This window comes from Nuphar pumila, chromosome 11, assembly GCF_984573655.1.
Source record: "Nuphar pumila chromosome 11, dmNupPumi1.hap1.1, whole genome shotgun sequence".
NCBI lineage: Eukaryota > Viridiplantae > Streptophyta > Magnoliopsida > Nymphaeales > Nymphaeaceae > Nuphar > Nuphar pumila.
In genome coordinates, this window is record NC_143259.1 from 41798017 (window position 1) to 41809589 (window position 11573).

The following is an 11573-nucleotide window of genomic DNA, read 5'->3' on the forward strand; positions in this document are numbered from 1 at the left end:
AACCCGCTTTCGATTCAATTATGCAAGTAAACCAGGTCAATCAAAAGGAGAAGCCTTGGTATCAAAGTATCAAGAATTTCATTGAGTCTGGTGAATTTCCACCAGAAATGCCTAAAAGGGAGCAACGTGCAATCCAGCGTATGTCTACCCGATATTTCATTCTCGCCAATGTCCTCTACCGCCGTGGATTCAGTTCTGAGTATTCAAGGTGCTTAGACAAAGAAGAAGCTATGGAAGTTATCCAAGAGACACATGAAGGGATTTGTGGTGGCCATGCTGGCTATCAAACTCTCGTCAAGCAGATCGTTCGAGCAGGGTACTATTGGAATACCATGCAGCAAGACTGTCATAGATTTGTGAAGAAGTGCGTCAAGTGCCAATTGCACGCACCTTATATTCATGCTCCGGCCACATATCTACAATCAGTTGTTTCTCCTTGGCCATTTTCTATGTGGGCTTTTGACGTCGTCGGCCCGATTACTCCTTCTGCTTCCAACGGACACAAATACTTCCTGGCTGCGACAGAGTATTTCACAAAATGGGTTAAAGCTGTTACTCTACGCACAGTAGAAGGCCGCCATGTGGTTTCTTTCATTCATAAGAACATCCTTTGCCGCTTCGGCATACCACATGATATTGTCTCAGATAATGGAACCCATTTCAAAAATGAGAGGATGAAAACCTTCTGTTCTAAATTCAGGATTTGCCATCACTTCTCAGCTCCTTATTACCCTCAAGGGAATGGCCAAGCAGAGGCCACCAATAAAATTTTGATCCGTATTTTGGAAAGGACTGTGAAGACAGGTCGAGACTGGCATGAGAAAATTCATGACGTGCTTTGGGCATATCGAACCACCATTCAGACTCCGACTAATGCCACTCCTTCAGAACTTGTTTACGGGACTGAAGTAGTGTTACCTCTCCATATCCAAAAGCCCGCTCTCAAATTCGCTTCTCTCGTAGAATTGCCACTTTATCAGTATCAGCAGCAGAGATTGGTGCAGCTAGATTTACTGGATGAAAAGAGGCTCAAAGCAGCAGAGCACGCTCAAGCTTATCGACAGAGGATAGCTCGACATTATGCCAAGTCTGTCATTGAGAGAAAATTTCGAGTTAACGATTTGGTGCTCAGATCGACAGCTCATCTCAAGCATCGACCACAAGGCAAGTGGTCACCCAATTGGGAAGGCCCTTATGTGGTTAAGGAAGCTTTGCCTCGCAATTCGTATCGTCTAATCAATGCAGATGGAGTGGAGATGCCAGATCCCATCAATGCTCTGCATTTGAAGAAATTTTATACTTAGAATTTTCATTCAAAAATCTTTTGTACTATTCAAAGAGCCATTTCAATAAAAATAATGATCTTCTATCAATTCTTACATTCTTCTCCATGATACTGGGGCATTTTATTTTATTCCATAATCATCTTCTTCTCTCATATGCAGGCAGGATTAGATGAAAGTTCTTCTTCTTAAATTTTGTTAATTCTTAATTGATCCTGTGATTTTTATTGTCTTTTCATTTGATTCATTTTGCTTTGATCAGATTTACATCAAGCTAATGCTCGTTTATGTCAAGTTTTAACAAATTTTCCAATCTTATTAAAAAAATTTCTCTACTTTTATCTTCAAATCACCCTTTCAGGATAAGGGATAAACCTGATGCCTCCTTTCAATGAGGTATTCTTCCTTTTATTTCCCCCGTTCAGGATAAGGGGATAAATCCTGAATTATCTTCTAAAAACTCATTTTGAAAAATCTAAGCTCATCTTCAAAACCCAGTTCTCGCACTGGTTGTTTTCAAACTTTCCAATCATATATAGAGCACATTTGAAAAACCCGGTTCTCACACCGGTAACCTTCTAAAATCAGTCTTCTGACCAAAGACCTTTCTCCTTCTAAATTCAAGTTCTGACTTAAATATTCCAAAACTTCATGTATTTTCAAAAGATCCAGCTTTTGTCGGTCATGTATTTCCAAAGGATCCAACATCTCGCTGGTCATGTATTTCCAAAAGATCCAGCATCTCGCTGGTCATGTATTTCCAGAGGATCCAGCATCTCGTTGGTCCTGAATTCCAAAAGATCCAGCTCCCGCTGGTCGTGTATTCCAGAAGATCAAACCCTTAGGGTGCGACTTCTCAATCCTATCATTTCCAAAACCTTCAAGATCTTCAATCTTTTAAAATTCTATCAGTTTCCCAACCTCTGGTTGCAATATCTTCAGAATTTCATCAACCCTCGGGTTATAATTTCTCAAGTTCAGTCATTTTTCAAACCATCAGGTTAAATCCTTCATATTTAAAATCCAGTATTTTTCACTGGTCGGGATTTGAAATCCAGTTTTCATAACTGGTCGGGACTTGAAATCAAGTTTTCATAACTGGTCGGGATTTAAAATCCAATATTTTTCACTGGTCGGGATTTGAAATCCAGTATTTTTCACTGGTCGGGATTTGAAATCCAGTTTTCATAACTGGTCGGGATTTAAAATCCAGTATTTTTCACTGGTCGGGATTTGAAATCCAGTTTTCATAACTGGTCGGGATTTAAAATCCAGTATTTTTCACTGGTCGGGTTTTGAAATCCAGTGTTTTCACTGGTCGGGATTATCAAAAATCCAGTTTCTCATAAACTGGTCGGGATTTCCAAAAACCTAATATTATTTCATCAGTCCAGTTTTCTAAAGTCTGATTTCTCACACCATTTCTTTAAATTACAGCTAAATGTCTCATCAAAATCTATATTGAGTGATTATCTCACAAAGAATTCGTGAAAATTTTGCCAATTTGCTAAAAGCATTTGTTGATTCTAAAAGTCTGACTACACAAAAAGAATTTCCTCATATTACCTCTAATATTTCCTTCAAAAAGGTGAAACCTTTTGCGAAAAAGAGGTAAAATTCAAATCTTTTCCTATTGATCAACCAAAAGGATGTGAGAAATGTCCTCAATATGATCAATGGAAGAAATCTTCAATGATGTTGAAAAGCCAGAAGCGAATTGATATTGACCTTGGCTATGGAACATGTTTTAAAATGACTTTCTGGCAACCAGGCAGTGGAAATATCTTAAGCTATAAAAAGAATTCACTCAAACCCATATCTCCTCATTTTCGTTTAAAAGTTGCAATCAAATATCCGCAAAAGGGATCTCTCAATTGTCGTCAAGATGAAGGCGAATTAAGCGAGTAGACCCCCGGGGCCAAAGAAGATTTGAAACATCTCCAAGATGACGGAGTTTGTGACGGATCCTTCCATGGAAAGTTCAGATCACCGTCGAGATGAAGGCGAGTGTGATGAACCTACCAACAAACCCTAAAAGATATTTGATTTCTGCTATCATCTAAAGACCTTTTGAACCAGTGAGATCAATAGAACCCCTGAGATAAAAGAAGGATCGGAGCATCTCCAAGATGAAGGAGTTTGTGACGTGCCCTTCCCTGAAAAAGAGAAAAAGTCAGGACATCCAAATAAAGGATGATGAGAAAAAAACCCGAGAAAACCCAATGACTCAAAAAGAGTGCAAAAAGATCATCGTAGGGAAAGCACCCAGATATCAAAACTGCCAAAGTTGCCATAAGTCATCTTTTCTCATGCAAAATTCTTTTATCAATATCCCTTCATTTCTTGCTTTTATGAAATTAAGAATATTTCTTTTATTCTCATATCAGGGAAATGGATAGCTTCCTTGAAGAAAATCATCAGTGCTAAAATTTTGAATTTGACTCTTAGAACTGAGGAGTTAACCTCATTTGGGGAAATACTCTAGGTAAAAGAGAGAATATCTTTCGCACGTACGTGCATATCTCCAAGCGTTTGAATTCAATATGATTTTATCTTATTGGCAAAATTTTCTAGCTATTCCAAGAATAAAATAAACATTCAATATCCATTTTGATGCAACCTAGCGTTGTTTATATTTCCAAGAAGAGTTACCTCTGAAGAAAGTATCTCTTCCTGTCCCATCACGGTTTTTCTCATTAACGAATTCCGTATGGATTCCCCCACTCAGGATAAGGGTTAAACATGAACCATTTGCGAAAGATTCTTTGATTTCAAAAGCTATTTCAGTCTCAGCAATGAGACGCACCATTTCTTCCCCTTTTCAAAGCTTTAGGGACTCTATATTTCCTTCTTTCACAAAAACCCCTCTCGAATTTGTTCGTCCAAATTCCGAAGGTCCCATCGTGCTTTCTCCATTTTTGAGAAACCTGTATGGTAGATTTCCCCCACTTAGGATAAGGGGCAAACCTGAACCATTTGCGAAAGATCATTAATTTCAAAAGTTATTTCAGTCTCAGCAATGAGACGCCCAATTTCTTCCATTTTTCGAAGCTTTAGGGAACCCTATATTTCCTCCTTTCGCAAAAACCCCTCTCGGATTTGTTCGTCCAAATTCCGAAGGTCCCATCGTGCTTTCTCCATTTTTGAGAAACCCGTATGGTAGATTTCCCATCCAGATTAAGAGTTAACCCGGAACCTCGCTTCGCGAGGTATCTTCCTTGCAGGTTTGGGTTAAACCTGAGTCATATTCCAATGAGATTCCTCGTTTTGACGAGATATTTTCTTCCAGTCCCATCATGGTTCTTCCCATCAAGGAACCCATGCTTTGTATATCCATCCAAGAAAGGATTTTACTTGAGCTTCGTCTCACGAGGCATTTTTCAAAATGTCCCATCAAGGTCCTCGTGTATTCCTTTCCTCATTTCAAATTCATTTTTTCGACCCATCCAGGCTAAGGGCTAAACCTGAATCATTCTAAAAGAGTATCTCGTCTCACCCATAAGACCGGATCAAAATTCCGATTTTCCATCATTTTTGGGACTTTCATCCAAAGTCCCATCACGATTTCCTCATTCTCTACTCAATCATATCATTCTCGTGGATCTCGTTTCCCCAAAACCATTCAAGATAAGGTCTTAAGCGTGAAGAGCCATATTTCCAAAATAATTCTTCCACACCCAGTTCAGATTTGCTGACTGGGGCATTTTTTCAAAATTTGGAGTGTTGTCTTTGCCACTAAGCTCGGCTTTCAACCAGCTTATTAGCAAAGAGGGGCATCTGTGAACACCCCAAATTTTTCAAAGTTTTGTAAAAATGACTCTTTTGCCCCTAACCCCGTTTTCTGAGAAAATCAAAGTAGTTTCAAAGCTCATTTTTCAGATTGTCTGAACTATATTCCATATTGGTATATTTAAGGTTAATTTCGGATCTGAATCCAGGACTTTGAATCCATATTTCCTCAAAAACCAGATCTAAACCCATTTCTGAAGAAATTTTCTCAAAATAGCTTTAAAATTCTCAGAAAAATTTCCTTTTGTAAATATTTTTACAAAAACACAAAAAAAATAGTTTTAAAATCTTTAACTTCTCGTAAAGCTTTAGGATTATTCTAAAAATACAAAAAAATCGAAAAATAACATAAAAAAAAAACCAAAAAAGTTGGAAAAATTACAAGAAAAGCAAATGATTCTCAAGGTTTTTAGAAACTTCTTGCTGAAAACCTCAACTCTGAACTATTTTACAAAAATTTCTTTTTAAAGGGAGCCTCTTTTAGGAAATATCAAAAAAATTCCAACAACCCGCTCCCGCGCTTCTTCCTTCTCCTCTCCACCGTCCGATTGGTAACAGTCAGCCTGTTCTTCCATCCTCCATCTCCAACAATTTTTCGTTCACGAACCTTCTCTCCCCTCTATAAAAAAGAGGAACAAGGGTAAGAGGGGGATCGATTTTTTTTTTACTGGTGCTGATCATCCCCCCCACATTCGATTCTCTGATAACCCCTTTTGTTGTTCTGGAGATTTTTCTTTTACTTGGAGCATCCATTGTTTTTCATTGAGATCGTTTCTTCACTTCAAGCATCGATCATCAACAAGCATTCACGGAGCTTCTGTACAAAAACCCATTTGCAATCCATTTCATGTCAAGCAACAACCATTTTCATCCTTCCGGCGTTTCCTCATCGGCTCTCTGAACCCCTTTCCTCTCGTTCCCCTGGTTCTCTTTTTCAGCAGAAAGAGTTTTAACGAAAGAAGGAGCCTCAGCCTCTTCCCTTCTGATCGAGCAAAGAAGATCAACATTCCCTGCAAAAACTTCGGTGAGTCCCCTTTTTCCGATCTTATTCAGGCACCCCCTGCGTTATATTCCGGTTTTCCCATTTTTATAGCTTCAAAAGAACATTTCGTTCATCCCCGGATTGTTGCATTTGCCTTTGGTTATTTTCTTTTCTTTTATTTATTTATTCTATTTCCCCTTTATGTTTTCTTGAATCTTACCAGGTCCAGTAACGCATCCTCTATTAATCCCGATTTGCATATTGCAATTTCGGTTTATAGATATGCAATATCAATGGAACTGATTGTTCTGACACTTATTTTAATTTCTTTCTTCTAAAGTCTTCTTTACATTCAAATAATTTTGAATACCAATCGATTTAACATGATATTGTTTGATCTTAAATTCCTGCTGATATGATTGATTCCCACTTTCTTCCTCCATTTTTCGATTTTGAGGTTTCTCATTCTTTCTGTCTTATCGTTTATAACAGTCTATGATGCTTGATATCTTTTGCTGGGTTTATGAGTTTGGATTGGTTAATGTGTGTTTAAATCCAGGGATTTATTCAGCTGACTCATATATTTGTTTCACCTTTTGATTTATTGATTAACGGATTTAATCCAGTAATACTCGCTGTTTCGTTCCCATCTGTATTATTATTCCTTCATTACTTATGTATGTTTGACCCCCATTCCCCTGCACCCTTTGCATCGACTCCATCCAACTGCTCGATTTTTCAAAGGTAATTGTAGCACTGGTTAAGATTCCTTTTCCTATGGAAGCATTGGGTGGATCAATCCCGAGTTAATGCATTAAGCTCGGGTACATGGTATGGAGGGGGAATTTGTCCTCCAAGCAATAATTGTTCAAACTTGGCCACATAGATGCAGAATTATCTTTCTGCTCTCTGTAATAATAGCTGGCAGGTAAAGAGGTACATTGATCAAGATTCAACGTCATCCGGCTTAAGATTTCTCTCAAAAGACTTGCTCCAAACTAGTCGAATTATATTCACAAGCCCAATCAAACTGGTCATACAATTTTTTTATATGTAATGAATTTTCGTTATAGAATGATGCTTCTGGTCAAAGTTGCGATCCTATATATGTTTTCTTAGATCAAATCCAAGGATACTTAAAGTTCTTAGGCCATGTTGCTAAGCTTGCTTGCTCTCAGTGGATTTAGTCTGATGGCAAAATAATGAGTTCTGGACTTCGTGTACTGTTAGCTTCTGTTGCCGTCCAAATAGTCATTGTTGAGAGGATGAGAACATCAAACCCAAGATCAATATTGTTAGCTGGACCTTCTTAAGGCCATAGCTCTCGGGCCACTGCAATGCATGCCAAGAAGGAGGATATTTTTCTTTACCCTTTTGGGGTAATAGTTCCCTTGTCAGCCGTCAGGTTTGAGTTATTGCTATAGAATGTATCACTCACTGGAGATGTCTTCTGCAAAGTAGAGATAAAGAATTTATCTACACACACTCTTTCCTGTCAGATCATTTGTAATGGCAATAGGTATTATACTTTCATGAATCATTTTTAGATTTCAGAAACATATGTGGTTGCAGCTCTTGCTATGGTACTACATGCGTGTAGTTTGCTCTCCAACAGCTACATGATGGAATAGGGAAAGACTATTTCTTCATTCCCTGGTGTTGATCCTCCATCGGTTTAATGATGGGATTATTTTGGCTACTTTGTACAGATCCTTGATCTTCCAGGGGAAGAACTTCAGCTCATATTGGGAAATTTTGAAGTATTGTGCTTATATCTGTATACTGGGTTCTAGTGAGTAAATTACTTCCTATATTCGACTGTGCTCAAGTATGTCGGAAAGAATGTCTTTCCATCTGTGTAGTCTATATATTCAGTTTCTGGATGGTCGTTTTCTCAGCATTTCTTTCAAAAGTTGAATGGGAATTTTAAACCTTCAGATTACCCCAAAAGCTGGACAGTCGCAACCATGGCGAAGTTATTGGCTAGGAGTTCAACTATCTTATTGTCAATACAAGGTTCATTTATTGTTTCGGCATCCATTTTTAAAGATTAGTGCATGATAAAGTTGCAGAAGTTAACACAGAAATGGGAAACGTGGATAACAAGATTGTAAGCTTGCAGTAACTCAATGTAATTTTCTAAATTGTTTCACTGCTCTTTTGTTTGGGCCATCCTATTTTAGCTCTCCCATCTGCCCTATCATCCTTCCAAAAGCCGACCCATATCCACCCAGGTCATCACTTCCTTACAAGTTCTTTTGTTTTTAAGTGAACTCGATTCACTGTTCTTTTCTTTCTTTGTTAACCATTGAATGGGCCCATCTCCTGCAGCACTAATGCCCTCTACTCCCACTGTTGCAGTCACACCCAGTCACCCTACTAATCCTATAATTTCCAAACTCATGTGATATGCCGTGAGGTCTGGATGATCTCATTGGCAAACATTGATGCAAATGTGATTTCGCCATGAAAGATGTACAGGTTTGCATTATGAAATCTCCTTTCTTATAGTTTGTTGCATAATGCCTTTAGAATTTACATTCCTGTCAAATGTTCGGTATTCTCTATATTAAATAATTAGCTATTCACAGCTACCCTCTTGTTAATTGTGCAATGTAGCTACCCTTAGACACCAGCATCATACCTATCATATGTATGTATATATAAATATGTTTATATCTTATGAAAAATTTCTAGTCATAGGAATACACATACATGCTTTCATGAATCCATTCCCTTATGTATATACATAGCCATGTATGTTCTATTATGCTCTTCGTCTTATAAAGTATTATCTTTCTTTTATATTTGTGTTTTCTACTGCATATTAACACTTGATTTTTGCAGGAAATATGTGAAAGACATCATTACTTAGGGTTGTAAATTTGCTTTTCCATGTTTGTAATAACTAGATATAATGAAAATTTATATTTCCTGCTTTAGGTAGAATGGATGAGCATTGTAAATATCATTGAATTACTTGTTGTTCATGCATTTTTTTCCTTTATTTCTAAAATTCTCACAATGGTAAAACACGAATGGCACGTGCACCATTTCGTAAGAGGTAATCGATACTAAGTTGATGATCCACATCAATGGCCATAGTCAGGGTGTGGACAAAACTTAGCATTTTTATCTCTTACAAAATAACACTGGATCCACACTGGATCCACTTTCAAAATTCATCATACTTTCTCAAAATATTTTATTTCTTTTATCAGAATTTAACTTAGGATTAACTCAAAATATATACCAATGGCCATAGTCAGGGTATATTGAGGGTTAATTTCATTTTAAATTCTATAAAAGCACTAAAAATGTATTTTATTCTTCTTTTGAATTTAAATATAGATTATCATATAATACATTCAATGACCATAGTCAAGGATGTATTATATTTTTCAATCTTATTTTAATTCATTTAAAGAATGAAATAGCTTTTCAAATTCCAAATTTCAAACTTATTTGAATTCATTCATCATATAGGGCAGAATCACATCATATTTTCAAAAACTTCTTTTCAAAATCCCAAGTGTTTCTTCTTCTTCATCAGATCTTATTCAAATCCAATTCTATCTCACTTCAAGATTCAAGAATTCAATTTCAAAGTCCAATTTGACTTTGAGATTCCAAAATCACTTTTATATTCAAACTTTCAACTCAAATCAAAAATCAAAATCCAAGTTCAATTTAACTTTGAAGTTTCTGATTCATCTTCTGATTCAAAATCAAGTTTTCTTCAAGTTTTAAATCAAAGTTGAGATTGACTCTGAATCTCAAAATCCAAACCTTCCCAAGTTCAAATCTGGGTTTTCAAAACCCAGATCCATCTTTAAAAGTCCTATCTGGACTTTTCGAAACCCGAAACCAAAGTCAGATCCTAATCTTAGATCCAGATTCCTAAAATATAAATCCAATTCTACCTGGGATCTTAGACTTCAGATCCATTTAGGATCCAGATCCTCATTTCCACTTTGGATCCCAAATTTGAGATCCAAAATCCATTTAAGATCCAAAAACCCAACTTCATCTTGGATCTCAAATTGAAGATCCGAAATTCGTTTAGGGTCTAAGATTCAACACTCATATTGGATCTCAGACTTCAGATCCAATTCCTCTTTAGGATCCAGAACCAATTTCACCTCGGATCTCAGACTTCAGATCCAATTCTCCTTTAGGATCCAAACTCCAGTTTCACTTTGGATCTCAGAACTTCGGATCCAATTCTATCTTAGGGTCCAGAATCCATCTCTACATTGGATCTTAGACTTCAGATCCACTCCATTTTAGGATCCAGAACCAAAGGTCCATCTTTATTTCTAAAATCTCGGATCCCATTTTTTGTCTAGGATCCGGAATCCAATTCCAATTCTAGATTTCAAATTTCATTTTTAGATCTAAATCTGAACCTCTTAAATCCATTTTTATTCTTAAATACCATCCGGATTTCTCATTTCCTTCTAAATTCAAAACTTCAAAATTGGAATTCAATTCCATTCCAAATATTCATCCAAGTTCAAATTTCTAGATTCGAAGTCCGTTTATGACTTTGAAAATTTCCTTCTCTTTTTATCTCAAAAACTTCAAAATCAATTTCCAAATTCCAGATTTATTTTCCCAAGCTCTTGATTATTCTAAAAATTTAAAACTTTAATCTTAAGTTCTAAGTTAAGAATCATTTCCTCACTTTATCAGAAACACTTGGGAATTCTTCAAAAACACTTTAAAAAAGAGCATACATCTTTGCATTTGCACAAGCATGATTCTTTGTGCATTTAGACTTAGGATAAAAAAACTTAGATAAATTCTTCGCAAAGCAAAAGGCATTAATTCGATCCTTGGTTCGATTACCCCTGGTAAAGGCGCCAGGAACGGTCGAACCTCGTACCGACAAACGGATCCTGTCTCCCAGTTTTTCCCGCAAATATTTCAAAAACGGAGGCGAGTTATTTCAAAATTCTTCAAAATTAAGGTCAAGTGAGACCCGCAAAAGAGTTCCTCTTCTCTTCTTTCTTTTTCTCTTCTCTCTTTCTTTCCGTCTTTTATCTTTCTCCCTTCAAAAAGGAGGAAAATAAGAGGTTGGAAAGGAAAAGAGAAGGAAAAGAGAGAATATTAAGAGAGGAAAAATTTTGCGATGATCACAGGTTTGGCGACCGTGATGGGACCCGTCTTCGTCCGGTTGAATCTATGCCTTTTCTTTTGCTTTGATATTATCTAAGTCTTTATTCTTCATATGTCAGCTTCATTTCCATGCAAACCTTAGGAGCCTAGACTCTGTCCTAAAGCTGATATCATTGCATATAGGATTTAAGTATGGTTTGGTAGGACCATATTGAGGAGATTATTTCATGCTCACATTAGACTTAGGTCTTGAATACAACTCTCCTCAATTTTAGGGATTGAATGTAAACAATGTATGCAAGTGTATGCTTCCTTTCATTTAGATCTATCTCTTTAGGACTTGCATTAGAGCCATCTGACTTTTGCATGTTGAACATGTTTTCAAAAACATCCCTTAC